Source organism: Carcharhinus amblyrhynchos, chromosome 7, assembly GCF_965287045.1.
Source record: "Carcharhinus amblyrhynchos chromosome 7, sCarAmb.v2.hapA, whole genome shotgun sequence".
Classification (NCBI taxonomy): domain Eukaryota; kingdom Metazoa; phylum Chordata; class Chondrichthyes; order Carcharhiniformes; family Carcharhinidae; genus Carcharhinus; species Carcharhinus amblyrhynchos.
The window spans coordinates 96,872,980-96,895,768 of NC_137330.1; the positions used below are offsets into that span (position 1 = coordinate 96,872,980).

General features: G+C 41.7%; 1 protein-coding gene across 1 annotated transcript in view; it reads left to right on the plus strand.

The window, feature by feature from the left end:
• LOC145345151 (glutamate receptor ionotropic, kainate 2) overlaps positions 1-22,789 on the plus strand; it is a 442,001-nt gene that overhangs the window by 123,710 nt on the left and 295,502 nt on the right. The gene's annotated exons all lie outside the window — the stretch shown is intronic.

Sequence of the window (22,789 nt, forward strand, 5' to 3'; positions counted from 1 at the left end):
TGTGGAATATAAGGAAAAGTAGCAAGAAACTTAAGCAAGGAGTAAGGAATGCTAAAAGGGTCACAAAAAGTCATTGGCCAGCAGGATTAAGGAAAATCTTAAGGCTTTTTATACATACATAAAGAGCACAAGGGTAGCCAGGGAGAGGGTTGGCCCACTCAAGGACAGGGGAGGGAAGTTATGCGTGGAGCCAGAGGAAATGGGCGCGGTATTAAATACGTACTTTGCATCAGTATTCACTGGAGAGAAAGACTTGGTGGATGATGGGTCTGGGTAAGGGTATGTAGATAGTTGGAGTCATGTTGAGGTTAAAAAAGTATTGGGGATCTTGAGAAACATTAAGGTAGACAAGACCCTTGGCCTGATGGGATAGACCCCAGAGTACTGAGGGAGGCAAGGGAGGAAATTACTGGGGCCTTGAGAGAGACCTTTGTATCTTCACTGGTTACTGGGGTAGTCCCAGATGATTGGAGAATAGTCAATGTTTAAGAAGGTTAGCAAGGATAATCCAGATAATTACAGGCCGGTGAGCCTTATATCAGTTGTTGGGAAATTATTGGAGAGGATTCTTTGAGACAGGATTTACTTCCACTTAGAAATAAGTGAATGTGTTTTTGAGAGGCAACATGGTTTTGTGAAGAGGAGGTTGTATCTCACCACCTTGATTGAGTTTTTCAAGGAAGTGACGAAGATGATTGATGACAATAGGGCAGTGGATGTTGTCTACTCGGACTTCAGTAAGACCTTTGACAAAGTCCCTCGTGTCAGACTGGCACAGAAGGTGAAGACGCTTGGGACCAGAGGTGAGCTAGCAAGATGGATACAAAACTGGCTTGGACATAGAAGACAGAGGATAACAGTGGAAGCATGTGTTTCTGAATGGAGGGCTGTGACAAATGATGTTCTTCAATGCTGGGACCTTTGCTGTTTGTAATATTTATAAATGACTTGGAGGAAAATGTAACTGGTTTGATTAGTAAGTTTGCGGACGACACAAAGATCGGTGGATTTGCGGATAGCGATGAGGACTGTCAGTGGATACAGCAGGAAACAGATCAGTTGGAGACTTGGGCGAGATGCAGATGGAGTTTAATGCAGACATATGTGAGGTAATGCATTTTGGAAGGTCTAATAAAGATAGGAAATATACAGTAAATGCCAGAACTCTTAAGAGTATTGATAGTCAGAGGGATCTGGGTGAACAGGTACACAGGTCACTGAAAGTGGCAACACAGGTGTAGAAAGTAGTCAAAAAAGCATGTTTGCCTTCATCGGCTGGGGCATTGAGTTTAAAAATTGGCAATTCATGTTGCGGTTTTATAGAACATTGGTTCGGCCACACTTGGAATATAGTGTTCAATTCTGGTCACCACACTACCAGAAGAATGTGGAGACTTTGGAGAGGGTACAAAAAAGATTTACCAGGATGTTGCCTGGTATGGAGGGCATTAGCTATGAGGAGAGGTTAGAGAAACTTGGTTTGTTCTCACTGGAATGATGGAGGTTGAGGGGCGACCTGATAGAAGTCTACAAGATTATGAGAGGCATGGACAGAGTGGACAGTCAGAAACTTTTTCCCAGTGTAGAAGAATTAATTACTAGGAGGCATAGGTTTAAGGGACGAGGGGCAAGGTTTAAAGGAGATGTATGAGGCAAGTTTTTTTTATTCAGAGGGTGGTGGGTGCCTTGAACTTGCTGCCGGGGGAGGTGGTGGAAACAGACAGAATAGTGACTTTTAAAGGATGTCTTGACAAATACATGAATAAACTGGGAATAGAGGGATATGGTCCCTGGAAGGGTAGGGGGTTTTAGTTCAGTTGGGCAGCATAGTCAGTGCAGGCTTGAAGGGAGAAAGGGCCTGTTCCTGTGCTGCAATTTTCTTTGTTCTTTATTCTAGCAGTGGACTGTTGTGGGATAGCAGCACCCAACTGAGGACCTGCCACAGTCTGGAGGAGTGAGAACAGGAAAACCAAGTGGTGAAAATCCGATGTTAAAAGAATAGGCATTATGGACATTTTGTTCCTTGCTGATCTGGTCCCTCAATACAAAATGACTTTTACAGCCAATCTCATTACAGAAGGCCACAGGATAGTTAGCACGAGTAATGAAAAATCTCAGTCTGAACATGGTTCCGATGAGTGCCTGCTATTTTTAATTATTATTTTATGATGGGATACATCTTAACCAATAAAGTAAGGTTAGCTCCTAATATTCTGATTCCAAATGTTCATTAATACAGCTTGTTCCTGGAGACTAGCCCAGTTGGAATTTCTTGCGATGTTAACGCTGGTCACGTTATTCATTTCTTGCTTAATCCACTTTAATAATTTTTTGTGTTATTTAATCTGTTAATTGATGAAATATGTTTTCATTTGGAGACGTTTTACTTCGAGTAAAGTAACATGATCGCTTCATTTTCTTTTTTGGTTCTTATTTTGATGTCTAACCACTGCAGTCATAGATTATACTCAGATATATGCTGCAGTTATCATTGCAAATCGTAAACAGCAGCAGTTCGTACAGACACATTAACTTGTAAAGCGTGGTGGCATCAATTCTGAAATGTACTTTGAAATTCTGACAGAAGAGGTTCCAATATTCCAGTAATACTGTGCTACGTAAATTAGCCAATTTATTTAATTGGAATTTGAACAGCTGAAAGCAGATTTGCTTCAGTCACCTCCAGCTGCCCATTTAATCCTCTTTACTCAGTGGAGTCCAATGTGGTCTCTTTCAGATGACTTCCCACCATCTCGCGCCAGCAATTTCCTTGCTTCCTTCTCTCTTCTTGATCAGTGGGGAATTGCTTTTTAACTGGCGCGGAAAAAAAACTCCTGTCTCTCCTTTTAGAACTCTTCAGTCGTTTTGCTAAACTCTTGCTTTGCTTGCTAAAATTATTGAGTTTAACTTTGGACGACATCCTCTGGCCTCCCCGCAGCGTATTTCTTGGCAGCAAGAGGTGGCACACCACTGACGGTAGCAGGATCTTCTGGTCCCAGCATTGTCAGTGGGGCTTCCCACTGAAACCATTCCACGTTGCCGGGAAACCTAAGGTGGGTATGCCATCGTCGGGACCAGAAGGTCCTGCCACTGGAATGTTCTGACCTTTGTTTTTCAAATTAAAGGCCTCATCTACCTTGCAGGTCACCTTCTTAAATGAAAGCTTATCATTCACTGACTGAAAGGTATTTATCCATAATTTGGACATTGTTTGAATCCCCTTGGAGTGCAGTACAGTGAAAGGGCCGAATGTGCCAAATAACCACAATGGAAAGTTCCAATGAGCAAGCTTTCACTTTTTAAAGCTTAAATACAGTAACTTCAAAATCAACATGAATTAAACATGAACGAACAGGCAAATTGTAGTTGAGTACAAACTCCAAATTACACATTAAATAGCAGGTGCAGCTAAAGTAGATCTCATGGTGGCACAGTGGTTAGAACTGCTGCCTCATAACACCAGAGACCCAGGTTCGCTTCCTGACTTGGGTGACTTGTCTGTGTGGAGTTTGCACGTTCTCCCTGTGTCTGTGTGGGTTTCCTCCAGATGCTCCGGTTTCCTCCCACACTCCAAAGATGTACGTGGATTGGCTGTGCTAAAGTTCCTTTTAGTATCAGGGGGACTATCTAGAGTAAATGCATGGAGTTATGGGGATTGTGGTCAGTGCAGACTCGATGGGTCGAATGGCCTCCTTCTGAACTGTTGTCCGCTCAGCATTTGTGTCATCAAAGCCTTTCAAAATTCTCTTAATTGCAAAGCATTCTGATTCCTCTTCTTCCTGGATTTAGTTTGATTCCCAACCAACAGTAGCACACAACCAACCCAAGTTTCATGGGCACAGCCTTCACCAGAAGAACACACACCTGCTCTGCACAGACCTCAGCTCTGTGTACTCGGCCTCGATGGTGGAAACCCACCATTTTTACCAGAAACAGTTGCAGCAACTTTGTATATCCCTGCTCCCAATTCTTGGACCCAGCCTCCAACTTCTTTAGCCTGCCTGTGCTGCACCACTGGGATCATTATATGAGCTTGGATGGCTTTGTATCATATAATTTGACTTCAACCAGTTTCAGTCTCCCCAAAGGTTTTCTAATCTCAGTCCCAGTCTTAGTTTCTCTAAAAACTGGACAAGACCATTTCCTTTTCAATTTTTACTTTCAGCAGTGATAATGATCTTATTGTCTTACTGAGTGATAGGTATTGACCAAGGACCCAGCTTTTCTTCACATTGGGCCATCAGATATTTTATGTCCAGATCAGAGGATAGGCAGGATCTCAGTTTAACATCTTGTCTGGAAGATAACATTTTCAAGTGTGCAACAGTCCCAGTCTTGCACTGAATGGTCCGTCCAGATTTTACATTGTAACTTTTGGAGTGGATTTAAACCCATGACAAATCTGTGAAGTTCCAGTCTGTAAATTCCCAATGAGGTTTCTCACCATATATTTAAGTGCCCCGATTCAGTCTCTTCCACCATTTCCCAGGTGGTTACGTCAATCTTCTGCCAAAACTATGAGGACAGACACAAGCACACCCAATGGAATTTCAGGGTCACCATCTCTGTCAATACAAGCAGGTTACAGGTTATACAATATTTCTTACCCTGTAGCAATCCTGTGATGCATTGCTTTCGGAAACCTATTGTACTTCAGTCATGAGTGATATGCTGTTGAATTTAAACCTCGGAGGATCATGGCAAACATCTGAAGCGTCACTCCTGTCCTGTGCAATGCCACATGAGATCAGCTTGACAATCTGTTTTGTGACAGCAGCCTTTGCACATTCTCTGTTTTCTTGAATTTCTATTTATGCCTCTTCCCTGTCTTTTTTTTTCAAAATTATTTGTCTCCTTTTCTCCCAGCCAATTGTTTAGTCGGGAATAGACAGCTTGCAGACTTCCATCTCTCAATTGAAAGATAAAGCTGAAATTCTAAGTGAGTTGCAATAACTCTCGGCATCTGAAAGCCGCAAATGAAAAGCCAAGATAAATTAACCCATAACTTTGAAAAAAAGGTAGCTTAAAATACAGGGGTGGGCACAGTGGCACACTGGTCAGCACTGCTGCCTCACAGCTCCAGGGATTCTGGTTCGATTCCTGGATTGGGTCACTGTCCCTGGAGTTTCCACATTCTCCCCGTGTCTGCGTGGATTTCCTCTGGGTGCTGCGATTTCCTCCCACAGTCCAAAGTTGTGCTGGTTAAGTAGATTGGCCTTGCTGAATTGCCCCTTAGAGTTAGAGGGACTAGCTAGGGTAAATGTATGGGGTTATGGGGGTAGGAACTGGATGGGATTGTGGTTGGTGCAGACTCAAGGGGCCAAATGGCCTCCTTCTGCACTATCATTCTACAACATTCAGTGAGTAGTTATAAATCCTACAAAACCAGATGTATGGCACCGTAGTGAGCACTGCTGCCTCACAGAACCAGGAACCTGGGTTTGACTCCTCGATTCACGGCTTGGGTCACTGTCTGTGTGGAGTCTGCGCTTTCTCTCCGTGTCTGCATGGGTTTCCTCCGGGTGCTCCAGTTTCCTCCCACAGTCCGGAAGACGTGCTGGTTGGATGCATTGGCCACGCTAAACTCTTCCTCAGTATACCCAAACAAGCACTGGATTGTGGAGAGTAGGAGGTTTTCACAGTAACTTCATTGCAGTGTTAATGTAAGCCTACTAATAAATAAACTTCGAAAATAGGTTTTAACATCACCAACAAAACTGAATTAATCATCTTAAAACGTCAGAGAAATTGAACAAAATAAAATCAGAAGTGGAGTGTGGGTAAACAGGATTGTTTGTAATAGATTTCGGAAAGGAGTCCAAGTCCCTCTCTTTGAATGTAGATAGCTCAGAGCTGACCCTGTTGTCCGATGGTGGATTATTGTCTTTTTGATGAGCTTGTTAGCTACTACATTGTACTCAAGTCTAAAAGGATTGCTCATTCTAAACAATCCCGGAGATGAGATTCAATCATTTCATAGTTATCAGCAAATCATGAAAAAAGAGCTTTAAATTTTTCAGACAAAAATAGACTCAGGAAAAGCAGAAGCTTAGTCACTGACACATGCGCCCCAAGGTCAGAGGACTGTGTTTTCAAATCCTGCTCCAGAACTTAGCCACAAACTCAAGGCTGAAACTCCAGTGTGGTACTGAAGGCACTTGTAAAGGATTTTCAGATAAGCTATTGAACTGAGGCCTCCACTCTCAGGTGGATGCGATAGAACCAATGATACCATTCTTGAAGATGAGCGGTGGAGTAATCCTTGGTGTCCTGACAAACATTTTTATCCCTCAATCGACATCCCAAAAACAGATTATCTGGTCGTTATCACATTCTTGTTTGTGTTTGCTGTGTGCAAGTTGGCTGCTACATTTCCCACATTACAACAGTGACTGCAGATCGAAAGTACTTTATTGAGCTGTATGAAACTGCCCCCAAATGTCCAAAGGTGTGTCGTTTAGGTGGATTAGCCATTGCAATTGCATAGAGTTATGGGGACAGGGCATGGGGGAGGGAACTGGGTAAAATGTTCTTTTGAAGTGTTACTACCTCCTGGAATGTAGGGTTCTATGAGTAAGGTGCTACAGAAATGCAAGTCTTTACTTTCTTCCAGTATTGCGCTTTTCTTTGTATAGAAACCTTGGCTATCCATAATCAGATGCCTCATCTTCTTTGATTATCTTCATTGTTTCGTTCAAGCAGGTATGCTGCAAGCTGCTAATCAAAGCTTAAAGTTAACATTTATTTGTTCGTGTCACAAGTAGGCTTACATTAACACTGCAAGGAAGTTACTGTGAAAATCCTGTAGTTGCCACTCTCCAGTGCCTGTTTGGGTACACTGAGGGAGAATTTAGCATTGCCAATGCACCTAACCAGCAGGTCGTTCAGTCTGTGGGAGGAAACTGGAGCACCCGGAGGAAATGCATGCAGGCACAGGGAGAACGTGCAGACTCTGCACAGACAGTGATCCAAGCTAGGAATTGAACCCGGGTCCCTGACACTGTGAGGCAGCAGAGCTCCAGTATAAGATCATTACAAACTCTTATAATGAAATGGATCATTCCAGCCTACATTGGGATCTGGACATACTCAGACTGAGACTACAACTTGCATTTAAATAGTACGTTCAATGTAGTGCATATCCCAAGATGCTTGAGATGTGAGTGAATAAATAGCTTCACAGGAAGATAGGTGATAATTAACATCCACTTTAGTTAATGACCATTCTGTTAATGGCCATCCTGAACAAGAGTAATCCCAGTCATCTCAATTTAATCACCTCGGTTTAGTTCCTCCAAAATCAACATCCAGGATATCATCATTGACGAGATGCATAATCTCTTGACATTTTAAAGCTTCTTTAGCATCTACAAGGTGCAGGACTATGTTAATTGTATCAGTAAATATATTTATAAGATCAAGGTGGAGACTGGGTACTCTCCATCTCCTGTTTCCTTTTCACCATCTACAAAGACCAAGTCAGAAAATAGTCACAACTCAGTTGAATAGCTGCAGCCACAACACTGAACATCATCCAGGACAGAGCAGTTCCCTTGGCCAGTACCTGTGTGATTGGAATCAATCCATCTCCATCACTATAGTACTTTGGCTGAGTGTGTATAATCTACTGGATATACTGCAGCCACTCACAACGATAAACTTTGATAGCACCTCTATTTGGCTCGGGTCCAGAACTGTGAATCAATGTTTGCGGCATTTGAAGGCACGTTGAACTGCAGACTGCTGTTATCTTCTTTGGGTACAAACAAGTTAAATCATAAAATATGCGATTTCAAGGTTTTGTTTGACTCCAGTACCTGCACACTTTCACCGGTCTAACGATATCAAATCAAAATAATGGGCACTTCTTATTTAAATTTTATAAAACATTTTATACTGTGGCTCTGACGAAGGTCATCCTGACTCGAAACGTTGGCTCTATTCTTTCTCCACAGGTACAGTCAGACCTGCAGTTGGCACGGTAGCACAGTGGTTAGCACTGCTGCTTCACAGCTCCAGGGTCCTGGGTTCGATTCCTGGCTTGGATCACTGTCTGTGTGGAGTTTGCATGTTTTCCTTGTGTCTGTGTGGGTTTCCTCTGGGTGCTCTGGTTTCCTCCCACAGTCCAAAGATGTGTGGGTTAGGTTGATTGGCCATGCTAAGAAATTGCCTCTTAGTGTCCAGGGATGCATAGGTTAGAGGGATTAGTGGGTATGATATAGAGGTAGGGCCTGGGTGGGATTGTGTTCGGTGTAGACTCGATGGGCCGAAGGGCCTCTTTCTGCACTGTAGGATTCTATGACCTGCTGAGATTTTCCAGCATTTTCTGTTTTTGTTTCAGGTTCTAGAATCTGCAGTATTTTGCTTTTATTATACAATGGCTTCATCATTTGCAATACCGGAGATAGATGGAAATAAAATAATACCAGCTGAAACAAAGTATTGTATTGTGACATGCTTGTCATCTATAAGTTCTGCCCCCTTCTGGTCCCTCCTTCATCTGGTCCCATCCCCATGCTGGTCTTGCCCCTTAGCAATGCCAACTAGGCTCCACTAATTTGATATTACCTTGGCACCCCAGGCTGGCATGGCCAGATTGGCACTCCAAGAATGGCATTGCCAGGGTGGCAGCCATGACCCTGACCACCCGGGGGCTACATGGGCCTCCATGCCCCTGGCATGATCCCCATATCTGGACTCCATTTTGGAGACCAGTAGTGATTTCCACTGATGTTACGTCATGCTGGAAGTGGGAACATCTGAAGTTCCCATAGTTATGGTGCTATGCCTATTTTGAATATTTAAATAGATATTAACATATAAAAACATAAGAACTAGGAGCAGGAGAAGACCATATGGCCCCTCAAGCCTGCTCTGCCATTCAATAAGATTATGACTGAACTTTTCGTGGACTCACTTACCCGCCTGCTCACCATAACCCTTAATTTGTTTACTGTTCAAAAATGCATCTATCCTTGTCTTAAAAACATTCAATGAGGTAGCACCAACTGCTTCATTGGGCAGGGAATTCCATGGATTCACAACCCTTTGTGTGAAAAAGTTCCTCCTCAACTCAGTCCTAAATCTGCTTCCATTTATTTTGAGGCCATGCCCCCTAGTTCTAGTTTCATCTGCCAGTGGAAACAACTTCGCTGCTTCTATCTTGTCTATTCCTTTCATAACCTTACATATTTCTTTAAAATCTCCCCTCATTCTTCTGAAATCCAATGAGTATAGTCTCAGTCTCCTCAGTCTCTCCTCATAAGCCAACCCTCTCAACTCCAAGATCAACCTAGTGAATCTCTTCTGCACCGCCTCCAGTGCCAGTATATTCTATATGGTCACCTGGTTCACACCTTCACTGGATGTAAACCAGATTACATCACTGGTCAGCGATGGGGAAAATCGCAAACTGAGACCTTCCCATTGCAAATCCCATCACACCTGTCTCGCGAGAGTTTCTGGCCATAACGGCATTTGCACCTGTGATGAACAAGCTGGAAAATTGCCCTCAGTAATGTTAAGTCCTGAGAGTGTGGTAAGTGACTGACAGTGGGACAGGGGGACCAGGAGGGGAGTTGTCCTGCCTCCACTCTCTGGAAAGGGAGGTGGGAATGTGACTCAGAGTTGGTACTGACTCCCAATTCCCAAAGGAAGATGGAGCTCTTTCAGTACCTCTCACCACACTTCTATTGCTGAAATCTCAGAGGCCTTCAATACTTCACATTTTTACTCTCCTTATCACTGTTTCATTAAGGATAATAACATAACTCCTCTGATCTACATAATAATATCCACAATTTTCAACGCAATTGTCAACATAGTGTGAAGCAGCCTTAAATCCAATAAGCAAATAGCTGCATAACTTTTCCATGCACTCAATAAGGATTATTGGCCTGAAAAGCTGTTCTGGGGAGTAATTGTTAGATAATAGAGTGCAGTGAAGCATTCCCTGTAATTCATTGTTTCAAGGTGTTATGTAAAGCATACATATAATTCTGTCTGTAATACAAAGGTACTAAATGCCAGTTATATTGCTGATATATATTCTTAAAGGGAGGAATATAAGGCTGAAAAAAAATTGTTTGGGTATTTACAATATTCAACACAATTATAAGGATAATTTTGTTTTTTTTTAATCTTAACCTTAATTTATGATGAAGTGCATACGTTTCTAATTTGTGTGTGAAAATTGCATGCAACACTTTCTATTGCCATATATGATCAAAATAACTAGGAAAAATCCACCAGATTCCATACAAAATTTATATATTTTTTCTCTGTCCTATCATGGAAGCATTGACTCCATGTGGAGCTAATGTCACGAAGCCAGGTTAGTTTCCAGTGGTCATTGGAACCATTCTTCAGGGTGTGTACCCTGAGAGTGAGCATAACAAGATATCTGACTGTGTGCCATTACAACATGCCCTGATCCTGTCCTGATCTCCACATGGGGCTGTCCATCTCATTTTGCTGGATAACAATGATGATGTTGGAACCCTGGTTAGTGTTCCTGTCCGTGAGGTAGGGGGCACTGAGACTGATTCTAATGATATTGCAGTTAACTCAACATGAACCAAAGATTCAGCACACTTTCTTCCTGACCTGGTTGATTTACCTATTCACTGGCTAATCAAACAGCTGTCACAGGAACTGAACATCTGTCGTTTCACTAAAAACAGTGAGGAAAGTGCCTGCACGAGAAGTATGGCTGCAGGAAAAATGTTTTTTTTTTCTGAGACTGCAGATTGAAAATAGAGTCTTGTCTCTCTGTCTCTCCCTGGTGTTGAAAATTCTGCTATCTGTGAGTTGCAAGCTAGTAGCTAGAGGCAAGTAATGTCTCCATGTTTCTCTTGAGATGTGTAGAAAGTTCCAGGACTTTGCAGTCTCAATTATAATCCAACATTTCAAAGAATCATTTAGAGCAGGTGTTACAAAGCTGCAAAATTAAGCATCACGTGATCATACTCGTTTTTCTGTGCCAAGTGGAGAGTATGTTTGTGAGTGTTGTTTGATTTGGAACCATATAGTTAGCTGTTAAGGTTTGTACGATATCATGGCAGTCCTTTTGTAGTTGATAAAAGTTCTGCTCATCTTTATTTTTATTATATGTTAACTGTGTTGTTAAATAAGCTTTGTTTGATATCAAACAAAGTTTATTTAAGAACACAGTTCACCAGAATCATTCTTGGAGTGAAATGTCCTATGTTCACCCATGCCAAATTCAAAGTGCAAAACCTATGATCTAGACTGACTTTGTAACGAGGTGATGTCCTTGTGGTATTACTGCTAGACTGTTAATCCAAAAACTCAGCTAATGTTCTGGGAACCTGGTTTCAAATCCCACCATGGAAGGTGGCGGAATTTGAATTTGATAAAATATATCTGAAATTAAGAATCTAATGATGACCATGAAACAATTATTGATTATCAGAAAAACCCATTGGGTTCACTCATGTCCTTTAGGAAAGGAAATCTGCTGTTCTATTTTTTCAATATATAAAAGGTAAGAGAGAGGCAAAAATAACCATTGGATCAATGGAAAATGAGGCTGGAGAAGTAAGAATAGGAAACAAAGCAATGGCAGAGGAACTGAATATTTACTTTGCATCAGTCTTCACGGTGGAAGACACCAGTGGGATACCAGAGTTCCAGGAGAGTGGGGGGCACAGGTGAGTGTAGTGGCCATCACTACGGAGAAGATTCTGGAGAAACTAAAGGTCTGAAGGTGGATAAATCACCTGGACAGGATGGACTACACCCCCGGTTTCTAAAAGAGATAGCTGAGGAAATTGTGGAAGCATTGGTGGTGATCTTTCAGGAATCACTGGAGGCAGGGAGGGTTCCAGAGGAGTGGAAAGTAACTAATGTAACACTGCTGTTTAAGAAGGGAGAGAGGCAGCAGATGGGAAATTATAGGCTGGTTAGCCTGACTTTGGTCATTGTGAAGATTTTAGAGTCCACTATTAAAGATGAGATCGCAGGGTACTTGGAAGTGCATGATAAAGTAGGATTGAGTCAGCACGGCTTTGTCAAGGAGAGGTATTGTTTGACAAACCTGTTAAGGTTCTTTGAGGCGGTAACAAGGAAGTTAGATAAAGGACAACCAGTGGACGTGATTTATATAGATTTCCAGAAGGCCTTTGACAAGGTGTCGCAAAGGAGACTATTAAATAAGTTAAATGTCCATGATGATAAGGGTAAGATCCTGGCATGGGTAAAGGATTGGCTGACTGGCAGAAGGTAGAGAAAGGGAATAAAGGGTTGCAGCCGGTGACTAGTGGTGTGCCTCAGGGATCAGTGCTGGGACCATAACTTTTCACAATATACATTAACAATTTGGAGGAAAGAACTGAAAGCACAGTTGCTAAGTTTGCAGATGATGAAAGATATGTAAAGGGACAGATAGTATTGAGGAAGCAGGGGGGCTACAGAAGGACTTGGACAGGTAAGGAGACTGGGCAAATAAGTGATAGATGGAATACAATGTGGAAAAGTGTGAGGTTATGCACTTTGAAGGAGGAATGGAGGCTTAGACTATTTTCTAGAAACACCTTGGAATTTCTTACCTCGTTCGTAACACACTAAACAATTGCTAATCTTTGTATTGTAACCTGGAATTTAACAACTTCAGAGCTTAACAATATTTGATTTGTCATTATCACATGTATTGGTATACAGTGAAAAGTATTGTTTCTTGTACACAATACAGACAAAGCATACCATTCATAGAGTACATAGAGGAGAAGGAAAGGAGAAGGTGCAGAATATAGTGTTACAGTCATAGCTAGTGTACAAAGAAAGATCAGCTCAATATATGGTAGATCCATTCAAAATTCATTTGGGAAGGCGATGGCCTAGTGGTATTATCGCTGGATTATTCATCCGGAAACTCAGCTAATGTTCTGGGGACCTGGGTTCAAATCCCACCACAGCAGATCATGTAATTTGAATTCAAGACAAAAAATCTGGAATTTACTGATGACAATGACACCATTGTCAATTGCTGGAACAACCCATCTAGTTCACTAATGTCCTTTAGGGAAGGAAATCTGTCAACCTTACCTGGTTTGGCCTCCATGTGACTCCAGAGCCGCAGCAATGTGGTTGACTCTCAATTGCCCTTAGGCAGCTAGGCATGGGCAATAAATGCTGGCCAGCCAGCGATGCCCATGTCCCAAAAATGAATAAAATAAAAGTTTGATGGCAACCATTTAACCAACCCTTATTTTCCACCTGAGCACGGATTGTTTTCTATTATTGTTTCTTTTTTGTGTTTTTTTTGCCTCCCTCAGTCCCTTATTTAGATTTATTTTAAATGCCGTTTGTCTGTATTACCTCCCAGTTCTGTGGAAGAGCTGAAAAATTGATTTTGATTTCTCTCACAGATGCTGCTTGACTTGTTGAGTGTTTCCTTTGGTTTTATTTTTGTTCTCATGACAACACTGTGGTGATCCTTAGTGGGTTCAAATTAGTGATGAGATGTAGGTATGTGTGAGTTTCCTCCGGGTGCTCTGGTTTCCTCCCACAGTCTGAAAGACCTACTGGTTAGATGCATTAGCCATGCTAAATTCTCCCTCAGTGTATCCAAACAGGCACAGGAGTGTGGTGACTAGGAAACTTTCACAGTAACTTCATTGCACGTTAATGTGACATAAACAAATTGAAAAAAAAAGTACCAGTAATCACTGTAAAGTACAGTCAAATGAAATGACATGAATAACCAGTCAATCTGCTTTTGGTTGCATTGAATGAGGGAAGCATTTTGACCGAAAGGAATTTGATTTCCCTCTTCTTCGGTAAAAAATGTGTTCTTGACCATACTTTCAACAGGCAGATGGCAGTCTTGATTTATAGTCACCTTGGAATGATTGCACCCATAACAGTGTTGCATTCCTCAATAATACACTGAAATGTCAGCATTGATTATGAGCTTGGGTTCTACGCTGGGAATCAAACCAACAGCATTCTGTCAACCCAACCAAGTGGACATGTTGGGGTAGATCTCCTCCCCCCTCACCATCTTCAGAAGCAGATTTTAAGATGCCAGCATGTGCAAGACATTGATCTGTCACCCACTAAATCTGGTAAGAGTCCGACTCCATTTTGAGGACTGGACCTCATCAGCAAATTCAAACAACTCAGAACATCTTGCTAGCTCCAGCCCCAAGGTGGATAGTTAATGGAGGTGAACCAACCTAAGCCAGGAGCTGGTGATGTTAGTGATGGGGGTTGTGGTGGTTGGGTAATGGTGGGGGAAAGTAAAGTGTTTTTGACCATGCTGGCTTTGTGCTATCCAGCGAACACAGCCTCTGCCAGTGAAAAAGTCAGTAAGTTCTCCCAAGCGGCTAATACCCCTATTTTCACTTGGTGGGAGGCCTCAAAGTTCAGGTATTAAGTATATTGAGTGGGATTGTCCAGCTATTCACACCAGCAGGATTTTCCCATCCCGCAGCAGTGAACGGAGATTTGGCTGGGTGCCAAATTCTCCGTCCTCTCTGACTGCAGCAGCAGGGTGGGGAATGGTTAGAGAATTCTGGCCATTATTTCATAATCTATTTCTCTTTTAAGAAATGATGTATTTACCAAAATGTATTAATCTTTATTGCATAATGATTGATAATATGTTAGACAATAAATCAGTCCACATTACATTTTATAAATACTTTTTGCTATTCAATAGCATAGGTTGGTTCTGGATGTAAAAATGCTCAGTGCGTAATTAAATCATTACAAAGTTAAATTCAAGTTTTAAGTTATTTTGCAGTGATTTAGAAAGTCATACATTTGAATGAAAAGAATTTCAGTTAATGTACTGCGAAATGTAAATGTTGAAATAGGCTTTTAATTTGTATCACCACATTTGATCACAACTTTGAGGACGTTTCAGTCTTACTGTATATATCAACAATTTTGAAAATCTGTCAGGATTTAGTTGCCAGATAGGCAGATCGTTGGGATGTGAAAAGAAAAACAAAAACAGACAAAGACAATTCCAAAGTGGAAATACTTTACCAACAACTGGAATTTAGCTAGAAACTGGCGTTAGCTTGAAGTATCTAGAATAGAATCCCTACAGTGCAGGTGGAGGCCATTCAGCCCATTGAGTGTGCACTGACAGCAGTACTACTTGGGCCCTATCCCCTTAACTCCATATATTTACCCTGTTAATCTCCTTGACACTAAGGGACAATTTAACACGGCCAATCAACCTAACCCGCATATCTTTGGTCTGTGGGAGGAAACTGGAGCACCCAAAGGAAATCCATGCAGAGACAGGGAGAATATGCAGACTCCACACAGACAGTGTCCCCAGGCTGAAATCGAACCTGGGTTCCAGGCATTGTGAGGCAGCAGTGCTAACCATTGTGTCACTATGCCACCCCTAAATCGAGCCAATTTGGCCTCTGATCAACCTGAGGATCCACCCAAGAGCAATTGGCTTTTAATTGATTACAGTTGTATTGAAAAGAGGAGAAAGACAATTAATTCTTGTTGGTTTTTATTGGCCTGGAGGGGGCACATACAAGCTCGTGCCAATCTGCAAACCACCCTCATTAACCCCAATTAATCAACAATTGACCTCAGGACTTTTTGTGCTGTTCTTAGACTTGCTGCATTGTTTTGGCTACCTTAAGCACAGGTTCTTAAAAATTCATTTATGGGATGTGGGCGCCACTGGCCAGGCCAGAATTTATTGCTAGGCTTTCCTGTATGCAAATATACATTGTACATTTCACTGGGGACAGCAAACTGGTCATTGTAAAGCAATCTACATTTTAATTTACTATGAGATGATAACTTATGTTAATGACAACAAAATTTCATGATATGGAATGTGTGGCTAAAGACAGGAAATCAGGACCATTCATTTCTTCCATTATTTGGGAGTTATGATGGTAACATTCGTTCAACAGAATGAAACATAAAGAAACATTTAGGGCTTACGGGCCCATCTCTGGATGTTGGCTGGCAGAGTACTTACACAGAGTACTTACACAGAGTACTTCACAGAATCATAGTATTGTTGCATCTCTAAGAAGGACTTTTTGCCCATTGTCTCTGCATCTGCTGAACAATTCATTTAGTGCCATTCCTTTGCTTTCTCCTTTATCTCTGCACATTCTTCTTTTTTAGTTAACAGTCTAATGCCCTTCTGAATGTCTTGATTGAACCTGCCTCCACCACACATTCAGGCAGTGCATTCCAGACCTGAACCACTTGTTGTGTAAAAAGTCTTTTGTCACATCACATTTGTTACTTACACAATAAAAGAAATGTTCCTAATTCCCCTGTAACCATCAGCCAACTAAGAGGCATGCCAGTATCACAGAGTCTCTACAGTGCAGATTCGGCCCATCAAGTCTGCACCAACCACAATCCCACCCAGGCCTTATTCCAGTAATCCCACATATTTAATCCCCCCGACACTAGGGTCAATTTTGCATGGCCACTCAACCTAACCCACACATCTTTAGACTGTGGGAGGAATCCGGAGCACCCGGAGGAGACCCATGCAGACACGGGGAGAATGAGGAAACTCCACACAGACAGTGACCCAAGATTGGAATTGAACCTGGGTCTCTAGCACTGTAAGGCAGCTGTGCTAACCACTGTGCCACCATGCCTCCCCTTTTGCCGGGAGGTTGAGAATAGGTGATGATAAACAGATATTCCCCCATTTAAAGCACATTCCAATTTTCTTTAGTGCTGTTTGTAAATTAGAGGAGTTCCCTGCAGAATGCTTAGCCCTCTGCCTGATCACACCAAATAATGGTGGTGCACATGTGATTAAAGAGCGTACAGTGAATTATTTACAAGTGAAGCTTGAATTTTAAAAAAAAGTACCTGGGCCACCTTTGTGCTCTCAGTAAGTAGATGCTGACGTTGGATTAGGGTGGGGCACAGTAAGAAGTCTTACAACACCAGGTTAAAGTCCAAAAGGTTTATTTGGAATCACGAACTTTCCAAATGCTGCTCCTTCATCAGGTTTGTGGCCACTGAGAGCCCAGGATTTCCACATTAAGTTCTCCTTCATGCCAAACTCAGCCAAATGTTATCTTGACATCAAGGGAAGTCCCTCTCACCTCACGTCCCACGTACCAAAATTGGCAGTGCACTTGCTTCAGGTGACTGTCTGTGCTGACAATTGCAAGGAGCTCAGGCAAATGGCATTGGGGCAGTGATGGTGGGAGGAGAGAGCAAAGTATTGCCCCATGATTTCCAGGGAACCATCCATCATTTTTGCTGAGCATTGTTCTTCAAATTTCCATTGTCCTCATGTACAATGTTTCAGGAGAATGACTCTAATGAACAAAAAAATTGAAAATACACAGTTCAGTCAACATTTATTAAGAGAGAAACCAGATTAACAATTTATGGGCGTAAGGTTCACCAGAACATAAAGAATAATAATAATATTCTCTATGTGGGTGCTTAATAAGTGAAGCTCTTAGTAACTTGACCCTTTGTCATTTTTACATTTTCTTTGGTTTAGCTTCACTGCTAATTGATTGATAGCTAATAATTGTATTGTATTTACCTTTTAATTGCAATTCAAATCAACATTATTTGGTAGTTTTAGTTGAAGGCAATGAAATCAGTAATGTGATTGCTATTAACCTCAGTTCCATTAGGAGGCTTTAGGTAATCTCAAGCCTTGGAGCGCAGATATTGTACTCCATCTGGGACACTGAGGAAGTATTGATGCCCAGGAATGAAAAATTAAATCATAACTTACGTGCCCATTTGACATGTTTTCATGCAGAATTTTTTATGTCAATACCAAGAGACAGTGTGCAAACAACGCACTGATAATTAACGCACTCTGCCCCACAATTCAATAAGCAGTAGGAAGATCCTTTAAAAGATGTATCAAATTCAATAAAGATGCACAATCAAGATTTATATTTTGTTTGCTCTTGCTTTATACTTGTTCTGAACTGAAATTGATGTTCTCCAGGTTCCCTGAGTTTAAAACATAGAATAGGCATCAAAGACAAACATGCTTTTATACAGATGATGTCAGAACCCATTGCTCTAATTAATGTGATTTTTAAAAACTGCGCAGTGCTCTGTGGATCTGTATCTGTGTTTGTTTGTTATGCAAAAGATAATGAAAATCTTCAATAAACATATTTTAAAAACTGTGCAGTATTTCCAATGCAGTACAGAACTATTTCAGGATTTAATTCAGTCATGATTATGTTTTGCTGATCAGCCAATATAATGATGTCAGTATTTTAAAAGAAAACATTCGAACGAGGGATGGATTTACTGTAGCCCACTGCAGAGGGAGACATGATAGCCAGGCCCTCTTAGCCATGGGAGATGCAGCGGAAAAGCTTCCACCAATTAATCAGAGGAGAGCTGTACCTGGCCACCAGCAAAGGGATAAGAATGGAGGAACAGAGGAAGTAGGAGTAGGAGTAGGCCATTCAGCCCCTTCAGCCTGCTCTGTCTTTCAGCTAGATCATGGTTGATCTGATCGTCTACCTCAATGATACTTTCCCGCACCATACTCATATTGCTCGATGTCTTTAATAGCTAAAAACTTATCAATCTCTATCTTAAACAAATGCAATGACTGAGTCTCCACAGCCCTCTGTAGCAGAGAATTACAAATTTTGACTACCCTCTGAGTGAAGAAAATCCTCACTGAAATGGCCTACCACTTATTCTGAGAGTATGTCCCTTGGTCCCAAACTGCACCCCTCCCACCTTGCCAGGAGAAACATCTTTCCCAAATCTACCCTGTTGAGCCCTGTTGAGCCCTGTTGAGCCCTGTGAGGATTTTGCGATCCCCTCCTTTTCTAAACTCCAGCGAATACAAGATTAGCTGATCCAATTTCCCTTCATGTGACAATCCCACTGTCCCAGGAATCAGTCTGGTGAACCTTTGTTGTGTTCCCTCTATAACAAGTATATCCTTCCTCAGGTAAGGAGACCAAAACTGTACAAAAGACTCCAGATGCTGTCACCGCAAGACTCTATATAATTGCAGGAAGACATCCTTACTCCTGTATTTAAATCCTCAAGGCCAACGTATCATTTGTCTTCCCAATTGCTTGCTGCACCCACATGATAGCTTACAGTCACTTATGAACAAGGACACCCAGGATCCTTTGGAAATCAACACACCCCGATCTGTCACCATTTCTGCTTTCCCTACCAAAGTGGATAACTTTACATTTTTCCATAATATATTCCATTTTCAATGTTCTTGCTCATTCACTTTGGCTAAGTCCCTTGAGGCCCCTCTGCACAACTCGCATTCTCACTCAAGATTTGTGTCATCAGCAAATTGGGAAATATTACATTTGCTCCCAACATCCAAATCATTGATTAGATTATAAATTGCTGGGGCTCTAGCCTGGTCATTGTAGTAATCTACTGGGCACAGCCTGTCAACCTGAGAATGACCTAATTCTCCCTACTTTCTGTCTTCTGTAAATTAATCAACTCTCAATCCATACCACTGAAGTGCCTCCAAATAACTGTAAATCAGGAAGTGGAAGGGAGGGAGGAACTCAGAAAAATTACAGTCAGCAGGGAAGTAGCAAGATTGATCCAAAACTGGCTTAATAATAGGACATGAAGAGTGATTGTAGAAGGCAGTGATTGGAGTGACTGGAAGCTGGTGTGTGGTGGTGTACCATAACAATTGCTGTTTGGTCCTTTATTGTTTGTTAGATACATAAATGTTACAGATGAGAATATGAGGGGGATGATAAGTAAATTTTCAGATGACGCCAAGATTAGTTGGGTGTGTAATAATGAAGAAGAAGGTCGTAGGTTACAGGAAGATATAGATCAATTGGTCAGATGGGCAGAGCAGTGGCAGATAGCATTTAACCCTGATTAGTGCAAGGTGTTGCACTTTGGAAGCAGTAGCAGGATAAGGGAGTATTTAATGAATGGCAGGACACCAGGAAGCTCAGAGGAACAGATGGATCTTGGGGGTACTTATTCACAGATTCCTGAAGGTGGCAGAGCATGTGAATAGGGTAGTTAAGCAGGCATATGAGACACTTGCTTTTATCAGTCATTACATAGAGTATAAAATCAGAGAGGTGACTTGGAGCTATACAGAACGTTGGTTAGGCCACAGCTCAAGTACTGTGTGCAGTTCTGGTCAACTCACTATAGGAAGGATGTGATTGCACTCAAAGGGGTACAGAGGAGATTCACCAAGAAGTTGCCTGGAATGGAGCATTCGAGCTATAAGGAGAGACTGGGTAAGCTTGTAGTGTTATTTCTAGAGCAGACAAGGCTGAGGGATTGTTGAGATATATAAGACTTATGAGGGATTTGAACAGAGTGAATAGGAAGCAGCTGTTCCTCTTGGTTAAGGGGTTAATCATGAGGGGGTATTGCTTAGGGTGAGAGGCAGGAAATTTAGAGGGGATTTGAGAATTTTTTCACTTTGAGGGTTGTGAGAATCTGAAATGCGCTGCCTGGGTAGGTGATTATAATATATTGCATAGAAACCTTACAAAGTATTTGGACAATCACTTGAAATATAACATTCAAAGATATGGAACAAGTGCTGAAAAACGGGATTAGCGTGATGTTAGTGGTAGTTATTGCTGGTGCAGACTTGATGGGCCAAAGGGCATTTTCTGTGTTGTCCAATTCTATCACTCTATCCTTAAATTATATAGAGCATTGGAGGGACCACATCTGGAGTACTGTATACAGTATTTGCCTCCTTATTTACAGAATATAGTAATGCAACTGAAGCAGTTTAGAGAAAGTGTGCTCGGCTAATACCTGGAATGGGCTAGTTGTCTTAAGATGAAATGTTAGATAGTTTAACCTTGGATTCACTTGAATTTAGAAGAGCAATAGGTGACTTGATTTAAATCTTTAAGATCCTGAAATGTCTTAAAAGGGTGGATATGATTGCGGACACTTTCTCTTGTAGGGAAATCTAGAACTAGGAGTCACTGCTTAAAAATGCATTCAATCACTTTAGATTGAGATTAGAAGAATTATTTTCCATCAGAAGATCATGAGCCTCTGGAACTGTCTTCCCCAAAAAATGGTAGCAGCTGACTCTTTGAATCTTACTGAGGCAGAGCGAGAAAGATTCTTAATTAACAACAGATGAAAGGTTATCAAGGGTAGAAAGAAATTTGGGGTTAAATCTATAATCAGATCAGCCATGACCTTATTGAATGGTGGAAGAGGCTCAAAGGGTCAACTGGCCTATTCCTGCTCCTAATTCATGTGTTCGTATGTAAACTTAACTGGACTAACCATTTAAATATTGTGCCTACAAGAATTGGTCAGAAACTCATCTCTCAAAACCCTGCCTATCGTCTATTACGCACAAACCTGAGGTGTAATGGATTACTTGCCTGGATGAGTACAGCTCCAATAACATTCAAGAATCTTGACACCATCCAGGATAAAGCAGCCTGCTTGATTAGACCCCATTCATCAACTTAAACACTCACTTCCTCCATCACCAATGCTCAGTAGCAACAGTGTGTGTTATCTATAAGATGCGCTGCAGCAACTCACTAAGGCTTCTATGATATCACCTTCCAAATCTATGACCTCTATCACCTAGAAGGGCAAGGGCAGCAGATGTATGGGAACACCACCATCTACAATGCCCTCCTCCATTGAAGTCACACACCATTCTGACTTTGAATTAAATCACCATTCCATTAACTTCGCTGGATTAAAATCCCAGAATTGCATCTCTAACAGTAGTATAGGAGTCCTGCAGCAGAAGGACTGCATTGGCTCAAGAAGGCAGTTCACTGCTACCTTCACAACCACAATTAGGGACAAGCACAACTGGCCTTGCTAGCGATGACCGCATTCTGTGAAAAAATGGAAGAAAAAACTTAAATTGAGGTCTTATGGTACCAATTTGTTCTTGATGTCATCTTAGATTGCTAAAATCACAACTTTGAATCAGCAGACCTGTCTATTTAAACTACTGCTAGTCAATTTTCTACGGTGCTGCCTGCTGCTTAGATTGAGAGGGCGAGGAGAGACAATGAATGTACTAAGATGTCTCTATCTTAAAGTGATATACTCTGTCCTTATTTTTAAGCTTTCTTTATAAATTTCTGATAAAAAGTACCCATGTAAACTTGTCTCACTACGATGACAACCTCCTGACAGTGGACTAAAAGAACGCACACCAGATTGAAAGAACAAACAGCAGGTTTTATGAAACTGGACTTGTGTGACTTTGTAATGGAGCTAGGGAGCAGAGGAATGAGCCTGGAGATCTGCCAAGAAGGCACTTGATAGCAGCCACTGCCATTCTTTATGGCAGTGATTGCCACTTCCTTGAACTCGAGCACTTCCTGACAGTACAATAAGAGCATTAATAATCTCAGTGGAGCAGTCAAGGTAAGCAGTCAGATCCCCTATTCCCCCCTGACCCTACTTCACTGTCTCTTTGTATGTGTGGCACTAATTCATCATTACCCTCATGGGGCCAGAGAAGGTGGACATGTAAGTTGGAATTGACAATGAGAAGCAGAAGCTGTGCAGAAATCAATCCTTGGCTCTGGGGTCTGAGGACTTTTAACATTCTGCTCAACAAAGAGGGATGCTGTCTATGCATTGTGTTCACATGTAGGCACCAAGAACCATCTTGGAGGACTGAAGACAGATGTCAGAGTAATGATGAAGTCCGATGCTTTCCGCAGTGAAAATATCCGAGAAAGATTTGAGACAATGCAGATCTACCTGGAGTTTGGGGGTGATGAGGCACAAGGGCATTTTCTGGGAAGCCGGGATGGGGGTGTTGTTGTGGGGA